The sequence below is a fragment of the Tupaia chinensis genome, unplaced genomic scaffold (assembly GCF_000334495.1).
Source record: "Tupaia chinensis unplaced genomic scaffold, TupChi_1.0 Scaffold142716_1, whole genome shotgun sequence".
Lineage (NCBI taxonomy): Eukaryota > Metazoa > Chordata > Mammalia > Scandentia > Tupaiidae > Tupaia > Tupaia belangeri.
In genome coordinates this window covers 1,997,939-2,006,757 of record NW_006202562.1, presented here as the reverse complement: position 1 = coordinate 2,006,757, position 8,819 = coordinate 1,997,939, and positions in this window count along the sequence as shown.

Below are 8,819 nucleotides of genomic sequence, written 5' to 3'. Positions count from 1 at the left end.
ATGGCCCGGTGCTGTAAAACCCTTGGTCAGCCCTTGTGGCTCCTGCACCTCTGGATGTGGGTGTGGGGTGGCCCAGCTCCTGCCTGCCTGTCCCCACCCGATCTAGGCCAGCCAGACTTTGGTGGAGGTGAGCAGCTGGGAGGAGAGGCACCTCCCTGGGAGTAGAAATGCTCTTCCTAAGAAACACGGAAAGTGATGAGAACAAGGACAGGAACCCCACAGAAAAGGAGGGCCAGGGCCAGGGGACCCTGCAGAGGAAGGCTGCTCATACACACATACCTGGCTCTGCCCCACAACCAGGAATGCTCAGGGACCTCAGGACAAGAGGGCTGAGTAGAGATAGTGTCAGCACCCCCAGAGCTGCCCCCAGGACAGCCCAAGAGATTCTCAGAGGGTGTGGTGCATGAGACCCCCGGGCCCCGTTTCCTATTAGACCCCTGAGGACTCTAAGACTCAGTCCCCAGGCACCCCATGTGCAGAGCTGGCTGCATGTTCCTCAAGTGCCTCTCTGCACAGAGGGCGGGCAGCAGTGATATGGGGCAGCCATGACATTGGGCGGCCGTGATGTCACTCACAGCCTCGCACCTGAGTCCATGACCTGATTCCTGAGAAACTCAAGATGCCAAACCCCTCAGTCCTTCCCTTCAGACTGGAGTTCTACACGGACCAGCCGCCATCACTCCCAAGGTTGCACACACACACTTGTACACCCACAAGCACTGTCCCAGGCCCAGGATCGAGCTGCAGGCAGGAGCAGGCAGCCACCCAGGGTGCGAGCCACCCCGAGGCCTCTGGGTTTCCTCCTGCTTCCTCAATATTAATATCTTTTCTGCTCACACCCTTTCTCTGTGTTTCTTTCTCAGTCACCAACTTCATTTTCTCTCTCTTGTATTATTATGCTTCCTTTCCCTTCTCTCTTGGGTCTCATGTTGCTCTTTGCTGGTAGACTTTACTCAGCATTTGAAACATACCAATCACCCTCACTTAACACCCTCGCCCATCTGCCTATGAGACTGCGGTAGTCTGTGATGTGTCCAGGGCAGCGCCTCATTCTTGTCCACGTGGCATAGCTGGATCCAGGACCTCTAGCTAATAACGTGGGTGACAGTGAACATGGGAGCCCAGCTCACGGGACTGGGCTCCTGTCACCCATTGGCTCTGGTCTTCTTGGCTCACTTGCTTGGGGTCAGCTGCCTAGCATGTGGAGCAGACCTGCAGAGGGGCCACACGCTCCCAGAGAGGAGTGCGGCCTCCAGCCAACCGCCCAGCGAGGAGCCTCAGGACAGATCATCCAGCCTTGGTAGGGCTTCAGCTTTTTTTTGAACCGCCCAGCTGACATCTCAGCCCCAGCCTCTTAAGGGAACTTCTGACCCATAGAAATTGAGAGAGCAAGAAGGTTGGTCTAAACCATTTAGTTTTGGATAAGTTGTTCCAGGAATAGATCACACAGACACACACTTAGTAAGTCAGTTATATACTCAGAACTTGCAGGTCTGGCCTTGATTGCACACAGAGGAGGCTGAAATTGAGCTCCAGAGTGACCCCCTCCAGCTGGTTATAAAAGCCACTTCAGAGGGCCTGGCAGGTGGCGTGGTGGCTAAGGGCACTGGATTCCCACATGGCCGACCACAGTTTGAGTCCCATACTGGGCAGCTTGCTTTCTCACTCTCTCTCTCTCTCTCTGTTCCTCTCTAGTCAAATTAAAATAAATAAATAAATGAAGTTGGGTAAAATAATTCTTAAAAAAAAAAAAAAGGTAGCCCCTTCAGAGGAGCGCTCAGTGACTGCTGTTTCTGGGTCTTCCTCCGCGGCCTGGTGTCCTTGTACACTCCGCAGCCTCACACTCCCCGCATTCCAAGATAAGACCCGGGACTTTGTGACTCTCACCCTCCATCCAGAGAGCAGTCCCCGTTGTTCAGAGAAGAGCTGACATGTCGGGCTGCCCTGTCCTTGCCTGGCACCGCAACAGTCTTGCTCTTTGTGCTAAGGCACAGGTTGGAGAAAACTTTCCATTCTTATCAGCCCTCCCGAGCAGGATGGACAGTGAGTGCAGCGGGAGAGGGCAGGAGCGCAGGGCCCCATGTCCAGACACCCTGGTCATGCCGGCCTGCCCTGGCTCATATCAGCAATGGCTCCACCTGAGCAGGCACCATGGTTTCGGCAGGGATCCCAGCCTCTTATCTGCCATCCGACCACGCACAGACCAGCACAGAGCCGGAACAGGCTAGGCCAAGTTTCAAACACTCTGCTGCACCACATGATCCCGTCTTGATGAGATGAGAACCCGGGGCCACTTCTCTGTCCCTTGTTTGTTTTTGTCACAACTGAACTGTTCTTGTAAGTGTTCTAGAACTAGATATTTAGTCAGCACGTAGGTGGTACTAGGTGGCTAATTTTTAAATTCCCTGGAAAAGACTCGTTTTAAAAAGTGAATAATGGTACTTTAAAATTTATTTATGATAGGGTGTGCATGTGAGTATGGGAGAGAGGGATGAGCACTCGTTGGATCTGGCCATGCCACAGTCTCCCTCCGTCCTCCAGCTTGGTGGACCAGGGCTCCCATAGGCCAGCACATTCCCGGCCAACTGGGCTGAGGCTCCAGCTGTGGTCACACGTGGGGTGCGGCTTCTTCTGAGTGCGCATTACTGCTGCGCACAGAGCCAGCCCTCACTTTCTTGACGCGAGCATGGGATTGAGTATCCTCAGACAGTGAGGGGTGTGAAGTGAAGCAGTGAGTGTGGCTGACGGGACTACAGGGCGCCACATGCTGGACACGGCCTGGAATTTGGTAGGAACACAGGGGCCAGCCTGGGCTCAGGGAAAGTGAGGGATAATGTGGAAGGTCATCGGGAGGGCTGTGCCCACTGCCGGGAAGGAGGGATGGCCGACGCGATCGTGGAAAGGAAATGCCGCTTAGCCTGTGCAAGCCCCACGCAAGAACTGAGTGCATTCCTCCCCGTCCCGTCCTGCAGCCCTGCATGCACCTGGTGAGCTGCCTGGAGCTGTGACCTGGTGCTGCAGCCTGGGGGCATGGGCTTCACTGGAGATGCCCCCAACCCAGGGGATGCTGGAAAACCCTCCTCTGCTCCCGCAGTACTATAACTGATTCTGCACTGTGAGGACATGCAGAGCTTGAGGCGTCTTTACAGGTGAGGCAGGCGGGGCCCGGGGCCCAGACTGCCAGTCAGCGGGGGCATTGCCCTTCCTTTCCCTGGGACCTGGAAAGCCATGACTTATGAGCAAACTTTCCCAGGACATGCGACCAGAGTGCGCCTTGCTATGACCATATGTGGTCTCCATGGGGCTGCTCATACAGAGGCACAGTAGGAGAGTGACCAGAGCCTGGAGTGGCTGCCAGACAGCTGCAAGGGAGGCCAGTCATAGCAGGGGACAGCACCTACAGGGCCTGGCCCTGCTCCTTGCACCCTGTCCCCAGCCCAGAGCGGAGGTAGGACCCAGGAAGAGCAACGTGGCAACTGTCCTTCCCAGAGGACCTGGCCAGGTCAAGGGGTCAAGGGCAGTGCAGGTGAAGTGCATTGAGCTGCCTGACCTACACCACAGCAGGCCCTGGATGGCCCCAGGCTGCCCCACGAGACCCCACCCACCACCCACAGGAGCAGGCGGCCAGCGTGTGGGGAGGGGTTGTCTCTCCAGGAGCCTCAGGCCGCCGCCAGCATGGCGCCCCGCTGCACACTGCGGGAAGATGTCAGCCGACAGCAGGGCTGAACTCTGCAGTCCGGGTCAACAACCTTGCAGGACAAACCCAGCTTTGCCATGCAGTTAAACAGCAATGATTTTCCGGTTGCGTGAGGAGGGACTCGCCCTCCTCGTCCTCATTTACCAGCAGAGAACAAGCAGCTTGACCGCACCTGCCGCGTTATCTGGGAGATCGCCGGATGGTTACTTCACATCTCGATCAAACGCGAGCCGGTATTCGAAGGATCCATGCCGTGAGCCTCACGCTCTCCCACTCCCTTCCAAGGATGGACCTGCAGTGCTGGAAGCCACAGGGCTGGCCACGGGTTCAGGTACAGCGTTAACCTAGAGCCTGACCAGCTGGAGGGCTGGGGAAGGCGACTGATGTGACACGCCCTACCCATGGTGCCCCTCTCTGTCTCTTCAGTACATACGTGTTTTCTCTCATAAAAGAAACAAAGTAAATTTTTAAATAAATAAGTACCCAAGTGAATAAATAAATATGTGGCTTTTAGGGAAAAAATTTCACCCACAGAAGAGTACCTAGGCTGATTCCATTTTTTGACCATCCCATATGATGCCGAGAACCTTCCCGTGCAGGTTTCCGTGTGCACCTAAGTGTTCCTGTCTGGGGAAATGAGCTCAAAGACGCCACCCCATGCTGGTTCTGTCAGACACGGTGGAGCGGTGTTCTGGAGTGGCTGCTGGTTCCTACTCCCGTCGGCATGAGTGAGCCATCGGCCTGTTTTCTGGCCAGCAGGGAGTGCTATTGCTTTTTGATTCATCATTGCAATGTCTGAAACAAATGCCCGTGGTGAGCTGGCCTGTGATTTTTCTTTTTTAAGATGTTTGCCACAGGGTGCATGCATTCACCAGGAAGAGAGACAGAAGAGGGAAAGTGAGAAATACCCCCCTGGAGGGGGGCGGCCACTCTGCAGCCCTTTCTCCTCCATTCTCTCTGGACTGGGGCGTGAATCACACACAGGCGCCCCGTGTGCTTTTCAGGCCGCCAGGCTGCATTCCTGTGGTCGTGGGGGTGCAGATCGTCTCCCTCTCCGACGCTTCCTTGCCACCTGGAGACCTCTGTGGTGACGTGCCTTTTGTCAATTATCTAATTAGATTTTTCATTTTTCTCACTATTGAGTTTGGAGAGTTCTTTTTTGTGGTTGTTAAGTTTGTTTATATATTTAATGTGTGTGTGAGAGAGCAGGCGGGCGGGGGGGGGGAGAGGGAACCCTCCAGGGGCATGCCTTTCCACAATCCCCCCCCCCCCCCCCCCCCCCAGCCAGTGTCATGGACACATCTGTGGGCTTTTGGACCCCAGACCCCAAGCCTGGCCTCTCACGTGGTTCAGGTCTCTTGTGTGTCTTTAGCCCCATGGTGGCCACACCTTGGCACGGCCCACACGCTCCAGGGCCTCCCCCCCCGCCCCGGCTCTCCCTATGCTTGTTCCTTCAGCCCTCCATCTGTACCCTCACCATCAGCAGCAAGGCCCTGGGGACGTGCTTCAAACTCCGGAACGAGCCCACAGGGTGACCGCAGCTGTTTTCATATTCCGTGGACTGCAGCGGTTCCCTGGAGGGCTCTCCCCAGTGGCCGAAGCACTGGTGCTCATTCGCTCTCCTAACCTTACACGTGCCACGGTTCTGGAGCGTGGGCCTGGCAGTCAGCGGAGCTTTGTATTTTTTATGTTTTTAGGTGCTTTGAAGCCTTTCTTTTCTAATGCTCCTTGCAAATAAATGATGTTGTCATGATTAATATTTTCCCACTGTGGAAACTGTGACCCTAAATTGTCCTTAGTAAGGTTAGCTCATGTGTCCAGTAACGAGGTACTCAGTCCCTGATGTGCATATGCAACATTCCCCAGCCCTGGACAGTGGAGCCCAGAATCCACCCATCTGGATGAATGCACTTTCAGAAGATGCCCTCCTGAAGCCCCTCGCTGGGCCCAGTGCAGGTGTTTATTGAATGCGCTCTGATTCTGATGGGGTCTGGATAAGGACACGCTCAGGGCAAGGCAGGGAGCTCAGTGGCTGTGGCAGAGCTCACTTCTGAGAGGGAGCTCACTGTGGATTCCGGGGCAGTGAGAGGGCAGTGAGAGCGAGCTCAGCGGGCACCTCTCAGGAGGCCCTCCTGGTGCACAAGAATGCCTCAGGGGCTTACGTCTGACACCAGACTGCTCAAAGCAAAGCTTTAGACAAAATAAAGTTAGCAGAGTTTATCTGAACAAAGAAGAATTCATGCATTGATCGCACTGAGAACTGGAAAAGGCTGAGATGCCCTGCTGTCACAGCAGGAGCAGGCTGCAGCTGAGCCAGGGAGCGGAGGGGCGACAAGCCGCCTGGCCGCTGCGAAGGGTAGCCTCCTCTGGGCCTGGTCCAGTGAGAGGTCTCCGTTATGTAGCCCACTGGCTGGCTGGCTGTTTTGGACTGACTGAACTGGGTTTTGTTTGTTATGTCAGCTCTGAGAAGACCTCCTGGTTGTGTTTGGTTGCTTCTGGAAGAGCTCTGGGTGCAGACACAACCTCAAACCAATGGCTTTCTTCTTCTTTGCTTTAACAGAGGACATTTAAACAATACTTATTTAAAAAAAATGCTTAAGGGGACCAACAGTTGGCGTAATGGCTATGTTGCTGGACCCTCATGTAGTCGACTGTGGTTCATGTCCTGGACCTGGCGGCTTAAACTCACGCTGGGCGAGTGTGCATGCATGCCCAAGATCCCGAGAGGAGAATGGAGGAGGAGGGATTGTGGCATGGCCATCTCCCCCGGTGGGTGATTTCTTGCTTTCTATCTCTGTCTTTCTGGCAAGTGCACATACCCTATAGCAAAAATCTCTCCAATAAATAAATAAATAAATAAATAAATAAGCTTAAGAAGTCAAAAGTATTGGACAATAGTTTAACTTTTGAGCACATTACCTTCAAGGAAGCAATACTCATACCGATACAGAAACGGCTAGAAAAGGGATAGTCATCGCTCTGCTTTTCATACATCACATTTATTCCCTGGGAAGTGTGAAAATGCAAGCTGCAGCTCTTGAGGAAGCCCTCAGGTCTGGGTAGTGATGCTGTGTCAAGTTCCAAACGGCCTCTTCCCTCTCTGGAGGCACCATCCTGGAGACCGATGGCCTGGGGTCTTTGCTCTTCTCCAAGGTGGTCTCACCCCTTTCTCTGTCCTGTGTGCATCACAGAGAGCAGTCTCCAGCCCCCACTCTAATGCCCTCCAAGCCGCTTCTCACTTGTGATGTGGCCTGTGCCCACTCCCAGGGACATATTCTGAACCTGTGCTACTCAAGCTGTAATTTGGGGCACAGGGAGATCTGCGTTTCCTGAGAGCTGATTAGGAAGGCAGTTTTCCTGACCTCGTCCACACCTACGGAGTCAGTATCCAGGGGAGAAGAGAGGGTAAGAGCAAGGATTTTGGCAAGCCTTCATGGAACTCTGGTCCTGAAATTTACAAGGAGCCGAAGGCATGTCATGGAGAGAAACTGAAGCCTTGTCTGGAAAGAGCGAACTGCTTCATCTTTTAGTTGGAGAGACAATCTCCAACCTATGACGTTTTCTTATGAGAACTCAGATTGCAGGCCACAGGGGTTTCTCCTGCTGGGGAGTCTCTGAGAACTGAAGTGCCCTGAGGTTGGGAAGACCGGGACAGACACTGATGGTGGTGGGTGACCCTCAGTGGTGACCTCTCCTATACCTGCAGGAAGAACCTGCCCTGCCGATGGAGCTGTTTGCACAGAGCGAACCGTGAGCCTGCTGGGGAGACGCAGCTGCTTGCGGTGGGAGCTGGTGGCATGCCAGTAGTCAAGGCAGCTGATGTGGGTGTACTCAGAGCGGCTCTCACCAGTCTCTGACTGGTCATGTGACCTGCAGGCCAGGTCAGCTCACTACCCTCTTATTTGTTTAAACAGTATTGGGAACCAGCAGTTAGCGTAATGGCTGTGTCGCTGGACTCCCACGTAGTCGACCGCGGTTCGTGTCCCGGACCTGGTGGCTTGAAACTCATGCCAGACGTGTGTGCGTGCGTGCCCAAGATCCCGAGAGGAGAATGGAGGAGAAGGGATTGCGGCGTGACCATCCCCCCTGGGGGGTGATTTCTCGCTTTCTGTCTCTATGTCTCTCTCTGTCTGTCTGGCAAGCGCACGTGCCCTACAGTGAAAATCTCTCAAAAAAAAAAAAAAAAAAAAAAAAAACCAACCAACCAACCAACCAAACAAAAAAAACAGTATTTATGGCTGCTTTCAAGATACTAGGGCATTGACCAGCAGGTGGTGTAATGGTTACATCGTTGGACTCCCACATGGCCAACTTCAGTTCGAGTCCCAGAACCAGAGGCTTGAAACTCATGCCAGGCACATGTGCATGCATGCCCAAAATCCCAAGAGGAGAGTGGAGGAGAAGGGATTGCAGCATAGCCATCCCCCTGGGGGGGGGGGAGGATGACTTCTCACTTTCTGTCTCTCTGTCTCTGTCTCTCCAGCGAGTGCAAGTGCCCTGTAACAAAATTCTCCCTCTATTAAAGCTACAAGGGCATCATTTTGCAGCTGAGAAGGACACCATGTCCCAAAGGCCAGAGTAGCAACTGTCCACTTTTCTCAGAAAATATTTGGCTAACACTGGTCTAAGAGAGCTAGGTAAGCCTCAGTAATATCTGATGCATTGGTGTGTCTCGAAATTTAGTTGTCTGTGCGTCCTTTGGTGATTTGTGGAAATGCATACTGAGAAGGTGAGGAGGCCCTGGGTTGTACGTTTCTGAGGGGCTTCCAGGAGGTGCCACTGCTCCTGGAGCCAGGCCCACTGCTGAGTGTGAGAGCATTCTTCCCGTGCACTCCCTTGCCACGAGCCAGGGAAGGTGTGTGAGGCAGTCCGTCTAGAGGAGATGGCCCCAGTGTGCTTGGGCTCCACTGTGCACATCAGGGCCCTGGGAAGCCAGATACTGTACCCCTGTCTGGGCAGCAGCGTGAGCCCTGAGTCGGCTCACACACTCCAGCTGTGCCTCTGGCAGCCAGCACAGGAGGCCCTCACAGGAAGGCGGGCCCCACCCTGGGACCTACTGCTACCTTGCTAAGAATAAATATCGCTGGCACATCCCCTCCCTCCAGATCTGCACACACAAAGA